Genomic DNA, 14,338 nt, shown 5'->3' with positions numbered 1-14,338 from the left:
AGTGCACGACGACCGTTGGCCGACGGCAGCAGCCAACGGGTTCATGCACCACCCTGCAGAATGTAATAAGGGGCCTAGGAGCGTCTCATATCTCACAGATATAAATTGGCCTTGGCTTTCATTGGCTTCATTCCCCCTGAAGTGTTGGGGGCGTCCATGCACCATAGATTTAGCAGGGAACTGTGTTCAGTATTTTCTATATTATTTGCAATATCTAATACTTTCTTTAGGTCAGGGTTTCTATCTACATTACTTCTTTTGTATTTTTGGGATACTAGTGCATCTGATTAGCTATTCACAAATAAGGAAATCACACTGGTCATCAAATCCTTTCAGGACAGCAATATAGTTACCAATTTTCTCAGTTTGCCCTTGAACACAGCCAAAACAGCATGTATTTTCAGTACAAAGGGCCTGATTACAAGTAAGTCGGTTAATTCCAACCCATGCATAAACCCCTTTTATGCATGGGTTGGAATTATGAGTTTGCAGGTATTTAACACCAGTGTTGGCTTGTGAACTTTCAAAGTGGTAAGACGTAAATGCCAGTCTTGAGTTTAACAAAGCGGGGAAAGCAAGTAAGCCTAGCTTCCTCTCGAAGGATTAGGGAGGAGGGTATGCTACCCCTCCTTACGAAAACATACAAAATGCTGAAATGTGGGTGCAAATGGCACATTTTATACCACAATTTACAGACAGATTGGCTTAAAATCCAAAGATTCAGAAGAGACACTAAAGAAATATTGCAATGCTTTCATGGTGTGACAGCAAAGCCCAACACTCCTTAGGACTGTTTGTGGTTCACCAGACCTAAGAAAACCTTCCAAAAATGGTGGTAAGGCATTGTGTTTTCAACACTGTTTCTCTATGTGCTTCTGAAGATTATCCAGGTGCCACTACCATCTTTGATCACGATTTACCTTGTATTGCTACAAATATGATCGAATGGCAACACTGACTACTCCATACTATTACGTAGCAGTGAGTAAGTCAATAAACTAAAAGTGGGAGCCAAGGCAAGGCTGTGCCAATGCTCTGGCTTGGTTCTAAGAGTCTGTGCACAGCCATGGAACTGTATGGCATGTTAATCGTACAAGATCCATCATGTAATAATATGATGAAGTCTCTTCAAAGTTCAAGCAAGTGTATTTCTTTAACCAAGGGAATCTTTTCACCTTAGTATTATAAATTCTATCAGTACATTGAGAGGCATTTATTAGAAGAGATAGTTTAATGATTTGATTTATCAATTTGTAGAGCGCGCGAATGCCGGAAGGCGTCTTGGCACTAAGATATACCATTGGCTCTTGAAGATGTTAATTAGAGCTGTGCAGAGAAAAGCCATGTTTTAACTTCCTTTCTAAAGGATTTCAAGGATGGGCTGATTTTTATGGCCAGTGGTAGCTGATTCCAGGTTCTTGCTGTATGTAACAGGAAACTTCTTCCGCCCAATTGGCTCTTCTGAATCTCGGGACCCTGATGAGTTTCTTTTGGCCGGATCTGAGAAGTCTATTTGGCTCATAATGTTTTAGATGTGACTTCAGAAATTGTGATCCAGTTCCGTTAATTGCCTTGTAGGCCAGGCATAATGATTTGAATTGTATCCTTTTTGCAATTGGTAGCCAGTGCAGGATTTTTAGTTTGTGGCTGATTGGTTCAAGCTTAGGTATGCCGAGTACCAGCCTGGCTGCAGCATTCTGCAGGCGTTGAAGTTTGGCTAGGATTTTCATCCTGGCTCCAGCATAGAGGCCATTCCCGTAGTCCAGTCTTGACAAGGCTAAAGCTGTCACCACTGTCTTACGCGAATCCTGCGGTAGATTAGGTAGTATTTTTTTTATCATTTTTAGGATGTACCAAAGTGTTGATTCCAGCTTGCTGGCTTGGGTGTCAAATGAGAGATTGGTGTCTAGAGTGACTCCCAGGTTCTTCACTTTTTCTGATGATTCTGGGCATCTTCCCAGATTTTTAGGCCACCATGAGGGAGACCATATATTTGTGTCACCTCCTAGTATCATGACCTCACTCTTGTCCCCGTTAAGTTTTAGGCAGTTCATTCTCATCTATTGACTGACCTGTACCATGCAATGTTGAAATTTTTCTGCTGTGTCCTCCACATCCCTACTGATTGACACCACGATTTGAGTATCGTCAGCGTAGGATATTGTAGAGAATCCGGAGTTCCTTATTATTTCAGCAAGGGGAGCCACATATAGATTAAAAAGAGTGGGGCTCATCGAGGAGCCCTGCGGGACCCCGCATGGCAGGTTGAATAGATTGGATTTAGCTTCTCCTGATTCTACCGAGAAAGTTCTGTTCTCTAAGTAGGAAGCAATGAGGGTACATGCTGAGTCATGTATTTCTGCTGCTTTCAGTCGTGTTATGAGGATCTCGTGGCTGACTGTATCGAAGGCCGCCAATAGGTCGAGTAGCACCAAGGGGGCCTTCGATCCATTGTCCAGCACTTGCCTAAGTTCCTCCACTGCTGTAATCAGAGCAGTCTCCGTTCCGTGTCCATTGCGAAAGCCGAACTGAGAATGGTCCAGCCAGTCGCCATCCATCAGATATCGGGATAACTGTTTGTTTAACAGTTTCTCGATAATTTTCGTGGCAAAAGGGATCCTGGCTATTGGTCTATAATTGTTAGGAATTTCACAGACTAGGTTTGGTTTTTTCAGTAGCGGCCTGATTGATATCATTTCCCAATCATCTGGAAAGATGTTGGTTTCGTTAATTTGGGAGAATAGTTTTTCTAACACCAGGCTCAGCTGTTCTGCGCAGATTTGCATTATTTTGGGTGGACAGGGGTCCATTGGGCTACCTGAGTTAGTGGTAAGCACCTCTTTCTGGATCTGTTCTGCTGTAGGAGGAGTGAAGTGGAACAATATGGATTGAACTGATTGTTTCACTGGATTTATTAGGTGTAAGGTATCCTGTTCTGCCATCTCCATGCTGTGATTTTTAAAGGAGTCGTAGACTGATGATACTTTGCTAACAAAGAATTCGCCTAATATGTTACAGAAGTCTGATGACATTTCTTCTGCGTTGTTATTTTCAAATTTTGATAAATTTTTGACAGTATCAAAGAGGGTTTTACTAGAGTTTTTTGACTCATTAATTTTCTGAACGAAATATTTACTTTTTTCTGTTATTATTATTTTTTTATAACTGGCTAAGGCAGCTTTATATTCTTGTCTGAAGTGGGTATCATAGTTGGCTCTCCACTTTTTCTCTGCTCTTCTGCACTTCTGTTTTTGTGCCTTCAGTGCTTCCGAGAACCATGGTTGTGAGGGGGTTTTTCTTTTCAGAGTAACTTTTTTTTGTGGTACTGTCAGTTTAACTGCGGTATCCAACCACTCGTTGAATTGTTTGCAGGCTATATTGCAGTTTTCATCAAATTTAGGATGGGATGATCGGAGTGTATCAACAAATGCCTGATGGTCAACCTTAGACCAGTCGGGGTATGTTGCTTTTTTAAGAAGTTCCACAGGTCTCCCTGTATCTTCTTTAATTTCTAATATAAACCGGACTAACTTGTGGTCCGACCATGGGACCAGGAGAGTATCAATTTTATTTAGGCTCTGACATGAGGTGAATATACCGTCCAGTGTGTGGCCAGCATTATGGGTATCTAGGTGTACCTTTTGTTCCAGATCAAAATTTGACATTGCATACATAAATGAAGCTATCTTTGGGTCCGAGGTTTTCTCTAGATGTAGATTAAAATCTCCTAAAATTGTATAATTAGGGCTTGTCATGCTTGATTCCAAAAATGGACTTAGCAGCTCAATTAAGGACGTTTTTGCGCTAGGTGGTCTGTAAATTAGCAGTCCGTTGAACGTGTATTTATCTGTGGTTTTGATTTGGAAGGTCAAGGTTTCGCAGTCCGAGTTGCTTCCTCTGTCTGAACTCTTAATCCTGAGTTCTTCTTTTGCTAATATTGCCAGTCCTCCCCCACGTTTCATTTTTCTGTCAGCTCTAAAAATAGAGTAACCCTCAGGAATGGCCAGGGTCAAGTCGGCATCTGATGCTTCGTCTGCCCACGTTTCGGTGACAAACAGTATATCGATATTTTGGCTTTCGATTAAGTCAGCTGTATGTATGTTATGTTTGACTAAGGACCTGACATTAATTAGGCCAGCCTTCAGAGTGCTGTTTCTACATTTTGGTATCTTGGGTTTGTTTAGGGGCATGTTCAGGATCTTAATAGGTGAAAATTCAAAAGTGCATGTGCAGGACGGACATTTTTTACCTACCTTGTGTAGCTCAATCCGGGCACATGTGACGTTGGGTCTTAGTGTTCGGAGCTCCTGACTGGAATACTTCCGTTGTCCTTTATCGGGATCGCTTTGGACAGGGGGTATGGCCCTGGGCCCTGTCTCGGCGCGGACGGGCGCAGACGGGCTTGCCTTTAGCGTGCCTTCGGCGCGCAGGAGGTGCACCCGCTGCGCGCGGCCGCTGTGCGTTTGAGGGGGGCACATTGTTAAGTGAAAGGGGAGGGGGCGTGGCCTACGTCCGTGGGTGTGGCCTGTGATCGGCGGAAGAATGGCGGCAAGAACTCTGACCCGCAGCAGCCCTTAGATTGGCAGCGCAGGGAGTTCTGTTCAGGTGAGGTGAGGGGGAGTGCTCAGGGGTAAAGTGCAACAATGCAGAGTACAATTCTGTTTCTAAAAGTAGTTTTTAAAATCAAGTTTTACTTTAAAAATAGCGATTGAGCTCCCGGCTATCTCGCCTCAGGAGTGGTAGATCTCTAACTGCGGGCTTGTATTCAGCGCGCTTTTATGTTGGTCTGTGGAGGGGGCGTGGCCTACATCCGTGGGCGTGGCCTGTGATCTGCGGAAGAATAACGGCAAGAACTCCGACCCGCGGCAGCCCTTAGATCGGCAGCGCGGGGAGTTCTGTTCAGGTGAGGTGAGGGGGAGTGCTCAGGGGTAAAGTGCAACAATGCAGAGTACAATTCTGTTTCTAAAAGTAATTTTTAAAATCAAGTTTTACTTTAAAAATAGCGATTGGTCTCCCGGCTATCTCGCCTCAGGAGTGGTAGATATATATTCATGCCTCTTCCACTCCACCAACGATGATGCCAGTAGTGAACCAAGAAGCAGGTCAGTGGTCATACGCAGCCTAAATGTGGTGTACATTGTTATTAAAAATGGAACAACACTGTCTTGTAAAGACAAGAGAGGTTTTTGTACCGCACACATTTTTTTAATGCATTTTTTGAATAGTGCAGACTTTACCCAAAGGTGTCAGAGCGCTGTACAATAGAACCAGTTACGTTACATGAGAGAAATGTTACAAAACAGAATGTTACAAAAATAAACAGGAGACTAGAAGAGGTAGGATACAACCATCGAACGCAAGAGCACAATATCAAACACATCAAGCAAGTGTGAAGAATGTACAAGAAAATATTACAAATTTACAATGATGATCGAACTTCCTAGAGGGGTCTAAGAATTAAGGTGTTAGTTCTGAAAGTGTCTTTGGAAGAGAAGAGATTTGAGGTCAGCTTTGACGATCCGGGTAGAGTAGGTGGCACAGAGCAAGTGAAGGAAGCGAGTTCCAGATTCTCACTGCATTACCTGAGAACGATTGAGCCATCGATCCTTCCCTTTTGAAGGAGGGGGGCCCAAGCAGAAACTTTTCCGCATTCCGAGAAGGTCTCGAGCCTCCAGACATATTCAGTTTATTCACCAGGTAACAAAGGGAGGAAGTGTGCAATGCTTTGTGGGTAATGCAGGCAGTTTGAAAATAGATCTTACCTCATGTATTTGAAGATGCACTCACACATGATAATGAAGAAAAAGGAGGAAATAAAATATGAGATCAAACAATTTCGTAGAGCGAGGAGCAGGACTAAGAATGGGGTTTCAGGTTTCACAATATGCATTTTGGCCACTCGATGAGCAGCTCTTTCTCTCATCTATTTTACGTCAATGCTTAATGATCTACCTTTAATTCTGAAGGATGGGGGAACGCATTGGTGGAAAGCAGAAGCCAGACAATGTTTTCAACCTCTTGTCTCCAGAGGTTTTTCGATCTGTCTTTACTTATACAGTTTCATGGCAGTCAGAGGGGTTAACTTGAAGAATGGAAAGTTAAGTTCAACTAAAACGAATCTATAATTATTTTTTCTCGAAAAGGCTTTTATCCAAATAGCAAAATAACTCTTTACCTGCGCATTTGCCTCCGAGAGCAGCCTTGAAACTCGCCACATCTACAAATGCGACTCTTTTGTTATGACAATGCGGGGAATGAGATTTTGGTATCAATTTATAATTAATTTAATAGTTTATCTCATTCGTAATTTTTGGACCGCTCGTATCTGTCATTGAGTAAAAGACCACCCCCACACAGGTTTAGTTCCGCCCCATTAAATGACGCCACTCTGAAGGACCACTTACAACTGATAAAGTTTAAGTATTTTTATATAAAATCAAAATTGAATGCAATTTACAATCCTCTCAGGATAAATCTCAAAGTATACAAAGAATACAAAATCAATTCCAATCTCAGCAATTTAAAGCTTCGATGTAGAGTGGTTCTCTTGCGTCATCTACAGAAAGAGAAAATAATCAAGTTAAATCTGTCCCTACTCTATACTAGGTGACATCCCTACTTCGCAAGTTTCTTCCCTAAAAAGGTGTCAGCAGTTTGACTTCCAAAGAAGTTCAAACTCTCTTAGCCTCTAAAGGTAACTTAAGTTTAAGAAGCAGTACCCTCTCTGCCTACCCATCCGCTCTTCTAAGGGTCCTCGGCCTACTGCTCCCTTGCGCTCTGCTCTATCTCAGCGCATCTGCTCAAGGCATCTACCCTTGCCTTCGCTCTGAGCAATTCACCTCGCTGTTCCTAATCTCCAATTGCTACCTCCTCCCCGGGGTGCTGTCCCTAAAATACACAATCACAGTGTGGGTGGAACGCCCCTTGACGCCCACCACGGACTTTCCCCGATGATGTCAGTTTCTGGCTCTTTCCATTGCTTCATCTCTTCGCGTCGTCCGTTAGGTTGACCCTTTTCCTTAGATGTCATCTTCATCTTCTCGTTGGCGACTTTTAGTTGACACTTTCATCCAAAATCAGATAACCTTAAACAAGACCTTAACATTACAACTCTTTCTCTGACCTTACGAGATCCTGTGAATGGTCATTCAAAAACAAAAAGCTCAAATTCCAATCGCCTCCTCTCATGTTTAGGCAATAAACTTCGTTCGACATTTGTCACCTTAAATCTAACAAATGCTAGACTCTTCGGCTCGCACCTTCATGTGAAGATTGTTCACGACTCCTGTGAGCCCACTAAATTACATACATTGGACTACACTCTTGCGAACCCTCGGTTAGTCAGGTTATAATCACAAATGACCTAAACTCTTCTAGCATTCCTACAAACTTCTTCTACACAGTATAACCTTTAACATACATTTATATGTGAACGCTTTTAGCAATTACGTTTCTTCTAAACGAATACGATTTTACATAGAATATAAAGTTCACACAGAATATAATTTCATACATAGAATATAAACCCTATACATGGAACCTAACTTTATATTCTCATTGATTTCATCGTTATATGTATGCTCCTTGCACGTTTCTCCACGTTACATTTCTCTTGCCGTTTCTGCATTTAAAGTTACACGCGTACATGAATTCTACTCTGCACGTTCTACTGTTCGTAAGCATTTCTACATTAGCCCACTACGTATACGGCCTTCTAAATCTAATACATTCTAAAGTGAATACAGTTATACATTTCCTATACCATGATATCATTTTAATTGACTTTATGCTATAGTCATCAACTTCACATTACGATATGCATTTCATTCCTACGTTTATAACATATACGTCTAAATATGGCTACGATATACTTTATATTCAAATTGCGCTCTCTCAGTCCCCCCCTTTGATGACTTTTAGGAGTCATCACTAAAAGCAATTTGAATACAACCCTTTATACAGAACTAGTTACATCATTTCCTCTTTTCATCATTTCAAGTGCTCTCAAACTTTCATACTGTTGATCTTGTAAAACAGCTAGTCTCCTTTCCTGATCTTTCATCGATCTTTGTAACCTGTTCGTCCTATACCATTTATATAGTTTCACAAATCCTAACAATGAGATTATGCAAATTAATACTATTAATACAGGTTTTACTATATACCATATAATACTTTTGCCAAGATTAGCAAACCAACTCCCAACTTTTCCTACTCCATTACCTACTTTCTCCCAAACATTTATTTTTGTCAAATCTTCGATTTCTCGGTGAATCTGTGTAATGTTTCTTATAACCTTCTCAAGTGGTTTTGAATTATCAGGAATATAAGTACAACATTCCTGAACCTTCAAAGCCTTGCAAACTCTGCCTTCTTTTGCTAATATCACATCAAGAGCAAGTCGATTCTGAAGAACCATTGCTCTGATCGACTGCATCTCACCTTCTATTAGCATTAATGACCTTGCAGTACTTGCAGATAATCTATCTACGACTGTAGCTAGTCTCCTGATCTTAACATCGTTAAGTATTAAACCCAACATTGGAAACATCGCTCCAAATACGTCTCCTACTACTTCTGCATCTCCTACTTCCCTTTTCATTCTTGTCGAAGCCTTTCTTTCTATTATCGCTAAATCCTTTGCATGATATATTTTGGGGAAGACAATTGCCAAGTAACACGAACCATACCAATTGTCAGGCAGTTTTACATAGGCATTTCTCCCACACACAAAATATACATTAGGAATAGCCTGCATCCCTTTCATAAAATCTTTCGTGTAGTACTCTAATTTAAAAGAGTGCTCGCAACTAACTTCACCTACGAATTCACTCTCATAATATGTCTTGCTTCGAGTTAAACATAACTTTCCTTTCTGCGTTCTATCCAATGCTATTGGACCATTGCTACCTTTCCTTTTATGTGCCTTCTCTTCTTCGGTCCAATCAGTTTTCCACTGTCCTGACAATTTTAAAATTTTCTGCCTTCTGTACCGATCATCTACTTGTCCTATAAACTTCTTTTCTACCTCTGACACCTTGCAAGTCAGATTATTTCTGCGTGCATATGATGTATCTAACGTATCCCAAGGAAGGAAGAATTTGGCTAGTCTATCCTCCTTTTTGTAATAGTCCCACTTATTCATTTGCTTATAATTCGGAACTTCTGGCAGTACCGAATCATAATTCGAAAAGTAGTACTCGAATCCTTCTCTACCATAAAATATACTAAGCAGTAAGCTACATGTTATCCCATAAGTCAATGGGAGATGATGATATCGAATGCCCTCATCTACAGAAGCTGGCAATTGCATACAGACGTAGCAATCTTTGGCCTCCATGGCATCGATATATTCGTATAATAGTTTTGCATATGCGTTTGACCTAAAGTTTCCCTGTGACTCATCTACGTGTAGTCTACGAGTTTCATCTGCTAGTAACGCCTTTTCACGTATAACATTGCTCTCCTCCTTCTTTCCCACAAGAGCAGGTTTCAAAGTCGTTACAAATTTTACATTTGTTATTTCTTTATCACTTTCATGTCCTACTATGTATGATATAGTCACTACTGTAATTATGAGAAATATCACTACTGCTATAAGTGTACCTATTATACATTTGGCTTTTCGGTTTGAGTTGCCGTTCTCCATGTTGTCAAAACAGCGTGACTCCTTCCCTTGCGAAAAGTTTATCAGTTCAGTCCTTAGCTTGCCTTGTTTTCTTCTCGATTTGTAAAATTCTTTTTATCAACAAAAGTCTCTTTTTCGCAACAGTGTCTCTTTATTTTTAACAACAGACAACCCTAACCCTTCTCCGTCCTCTAAATGTAAACCCTAATTTTATTCTTCTTTCCACTCGGCGCTAGGTTATCTTCTTCCTTATAGCTTATATACAAAAGTCTTTATGTATCAACAATTATTCTCGGACCTGCAGCTCTTGCAACAAGTTCCAATAGCTCAAAACGAATGACTTTGTCTTCTTCCTCTGATATTTGATGACCAAAGGTTGGAAATTGTAATCTGTTCAACACTAAATCCTTAATCCGACTCAAGTATGGGGGTATGGGAAGTGTGAAAGTCAGTAACCCCTCAGTCTCGAGTCCAGGCGTCAACATCCATATCTCCACTGCCACAAATGGATCGAGATCGATTACTTTCACACTCTTCACTCTCCCAGATTTCTGTCCCCAAGACATCTGCTAGATAAGTCCACTCTGGGGTGGCGTACCTTCTGCAGGGCACACGTCCCCTTCTCGACCTTCGTGGACTCTCAGTTCCTGAGTCAGTCGTTTCTTCCTCCTGATCCGATTCTTCGGCGATCGGGACAAGAGTTCTTTCTTGCTTTTCTTCCGAGCTTGGCCTTTTCTTTCTCTCCGGCCAACTGGCTTCTTCACTCCTTGTTCTTCTGCTCCTTGTTCTTGGACCAGTCTCTTGGTCACTCTCAGCTTGTTCGGTGTCCGATTCAGTCTCCCAGTTACTTTCTTCTCCTGAGGCGACTTCGGTCTCGCTAGCGTCTTGACCTTCGTCGACTTGTTCCAACACAGGTTCAGCCTCTTCGATCACCTCCACAGCTTGGCTTTCCCCCTCTATGGCTTCTCCGCTTTCCGCCGGATTTTCATCCGAGAGAGGAGCTGTTTCTTCTAGAGGTGTTGGCACTCTTCGGGTGTGTGAGGCATGTATCCAGTTTGGCAGGCCTCCACACTTCACCGCTGTGTTCGTGACAAGTATGACTTGAAACGGTCCTCTCCAGCGCACGTCTAAGCAGTTCTTCCTGACATGCTTTTTCACCAGGACCCAGTCTCCAGGACTCAGGTCATGGCACAAGTCTTGTGCTGATGGAACCTCTGCAGCCTGGACCTGGAGGGACACAGAATTAATGGCATCAGATAGTCCCTTGCAGTAGTCCAAAATCAAGTCGTCTGTGATGTTCACTAGCGCTGCAGTCGGAACCGATGGCAATCTCATAGCTCTCCCCATTAGCACTTCATGTGGAGAGAGGCCTGTTTTCCTATCAGGTGTGCTACGTATGCTCATAAGAACCACTGGAAGTGCGTCTGGCCAACTCAGGGATGTCGATGAACAAACTTTAGCCAGTCTGGACTTGATTGTACTGTTGATTTGTTCTACAATCCCTGAAGCTTCTGGTCGATAGCTGCAGTGTAACTTCTGATCAATATTCAAAGCTGAGCACAACATCTTCACTATTTCGCTATTGAAATGAGTTCCTCTGTCTGATTCCAAAGAGGATGGCACCCCAAACCTCGGTATTAACTCTCTAAGTAACAGTTTCGCTACTGTAAGTGTATCACATCTACGTGTAGGGTAAGCCTCAACCCATCTAGAAAATATGCAGACAATCACTAAAACGTATCTGAGTCTGTTGCATGGAGGCATTTCTATGAAATCAAGCTGCATTCTATTGAAAGGCCCCCCAGACCTCCCAATGTGACTCAATGTAACTGGTGTTCTCTTTCCCACGTTTAGTTGCTGACAAATCGCACATCGCTGACATACTGCTTCTGCCGCTACTCTAAACTTAGGATTAAACCACGTTTGTCTGAATACTCTCACCATTGCATCTCTACCTATGTGTGCTGATCCATGCAATTTCCTTGCCATTGGACTAACAAGCTCGTTTGGTAAAACTGCTCTCCCATCGGCAGAAACCCAAAAATTCATTTCGCTTTTCTCACAACCCGCTGTTTCCCAGCCCTTTTTCTCAACATCTGGTGCATTCTCCTGAACACTTCTTAATTCATCCCACGTATCCACTGTGTCTAACAACATGGTCAATTCAGTTCTTTCCTGTACTCCCCCCACTTTCACATCAGTGTGAGAATATCCTTGCTCTGCGCAGTAACGCGCTCCTTCATCAGCATAGCGATTGCCCTGCGACACAAAGTCTACGTTCTTCGTGTGCGCGGCACATTTGACAACGGCTATGGCTGACGGACCTTGCAATGCTTCTAACAGTAATCTCACGAATTCTCCATTCCTAATGGGAGAACCCGAGGAGGTCATGTAACCTCTTTGAGACCATAACTGCCCATAATCGTGAACTACCCCGAAACCATACTGGCTATCGGTGTATATGGTGACTCGAAGTTTGTCGCCTGCTAAGCAAGCACGAGTCAAAGCCACAATTTCTGCTACCTGTGCGGAGTGTACTCCTTCCAGGCAAGCGGCTTCTATAACTCTGGTAATCGTGCAAACTGCATAAGCTGCTCTCAGCTGACCGATATCGTCTCTTACGCATGAACCATCAACAAAGAAAATTTCATCAGGGTCAGTCAATGGCTCATCTACGATATCGGGTCTCGGTTTGGTGCATAGTTCAGTCACATCGAGGCAGTCATGATCTGTACAATTTTCATCTTCCACTTCATTCGGAAGTGGCATCAAAGTTGCAGGATTCAAGACAGAGCATCTTTTTAGGGTCACATTCTCGGCAGCCAGTATGACTTGCTCGTAGCGTGTGAGCCTGCTATTCGTCAGATGCTGAGTCTTAGTCCTGGTCATTAACAATTCCACAGAATGCGGTACGTACACCACTAACTGATGTCCCATCACCACGCTTTCAGATCTTTCAATGCTGACACCCGTTGCAGCTACGGATTTGAGACATCCGGGCAACGCTGCGGCTACTGGATCTAATGTAGCCGAAAAGTACGCTACTGGCCTACGCGCATCTCCGTGGATCTGAGCTAAAACTGCTAAAGCGCATCCCTCTCTTTCGCAGCAGTAAAGCAAAAATGGTTTTGTATAGTCAGGCATTCCTAAAGCCGGGGCACGACATATGTCCTCCCTCAGCTGCAAAAATGCCATCAAACAGTCTTTGTCCCATGGTACCGGATCACTCACTCCTTTGTGCGTCAGTTGTAATAACGGCTTTGCCTTCAGTGAGAAGTTGGCTATCCACTGTCGACAATAACCGACCATGCCTAAAAACATCCTGACCTCTCTTTGTGTTGTAGGCGCGTTCATTTTCATAATCGCCTCTATTCTGTCTGGGGACACCTTCCGCTTCCCCTTTTCAATCCTGTGGCCCAAATATTGCACTTCAGTCTTACAGTATTGCAATTTACTTGGTGACACCTTGTGCCCGTTCTCGGCCAAGTGATTTAACAAGGTTATGGTGTCTTCTCTGCAAGCTTCCTCTGTTTCTGACGCAACTAGGAGGTCGTCTATGTACTGGACTAGAACTGAGTTCTTGGGCAGTACTAGACTTTCAAGATTTCTCTTTAAAAGCTGGTTAAAAATCGATGGGCTTTCTGTATACCCCTGAGGGATACGACACCATGTTAAAACGCGATCTTCCAGCTTAAAAGCGAAAAGATACTGGCTATCTTCATCTAAAGGTATCGAAAAGAAAGCCTGGCACAAATCTATCACGGTAAACCATTCAGCTTGGAACGGTATCTGAAATAATATCACTGATGGATTCGGTACCACTGGACAACATGAGACAACAATATTATTGATCTTTCGAAGATCCTGTACTATTCTGTATTTTCCACTAGGTTTCTGTAAACCCATAATCGGTGAGTTACATGGACTACCCACGATCTCCTTCAGTATTCCCTGTTTAATCATGGATTCGATCACAGGCTTTATTCCTGCAATCGTCTCTGGTGTCAACTTGTACTGTGGTGTCCTTGGGTACTCAGCATTGAGTCTTACCAAGATCTTTACTGGTTCTACTCCTTTGATCAAGCCTATTTCTTCTCCAGTAAAATCCCACACCTCAGCTGACACTTTCTCCCTCAAGTCTTGTGGAAGCTCCTCCACTGTTAAGGTAGGATATAGTTCCACACATTCCTGCGAGTTCACAACCTTGAAATCGGCATCTTCATCGTTGGTCTGTACTTCTACTCCTTCAGGTGTGCAATGTATTGTGCAATTTAGTTTACACAACAGATCTCTTCCTAGCAAGCACACCGGGCTAGAATCACAGATCACGAACTGATGTTCGTCACTGTAATTCCCTATCTTTACTGACACTGGTTCTGTCAGAGGATTCGTCATCCTCTTGTTTGCGACTCCTACCACCTGAATCATTTCTCCTGATATCGGCAGACCTGGGACTACCGCTGATCTCAACGTGGATCGAGTGGCTCCCGTATCCACCAAAAAGGTCGTAGGACATCCAGCTACTTCAGCTTCTACGTATGGTCCTCTCTGATCTACTTCCAGGGCTGCCCCTAAAGTGCAATCTTCTTCCCTATTCACTCGTTGCCCTGTAAGAGGATCAAGATAGTAGCATTCTTCTCCTCCTACGAACAATGGCATCTGTCTGTAGGTTTTCCCTCCATTCGCAATTCGAGGTGGTTGAGGAAACGG

Source organism: Lissotriton vulgaris, chromosome 4_1, assembly GCF_964263255.1.
Source record: "Lissotriton vulgaris chromosome 4_1, aLisVul1.2, whole genome shotgun sequence".
In the NCBI taxonomy this organism is placed as follows: Eukaryota; Metazoa; Chordata; class Amphibia; order Caudata; family Salamandridae; genus Lissotriton; species Lissotriton vulgaris.
This window is presented reverse-complemented; position numbering follows the sequence as displayed.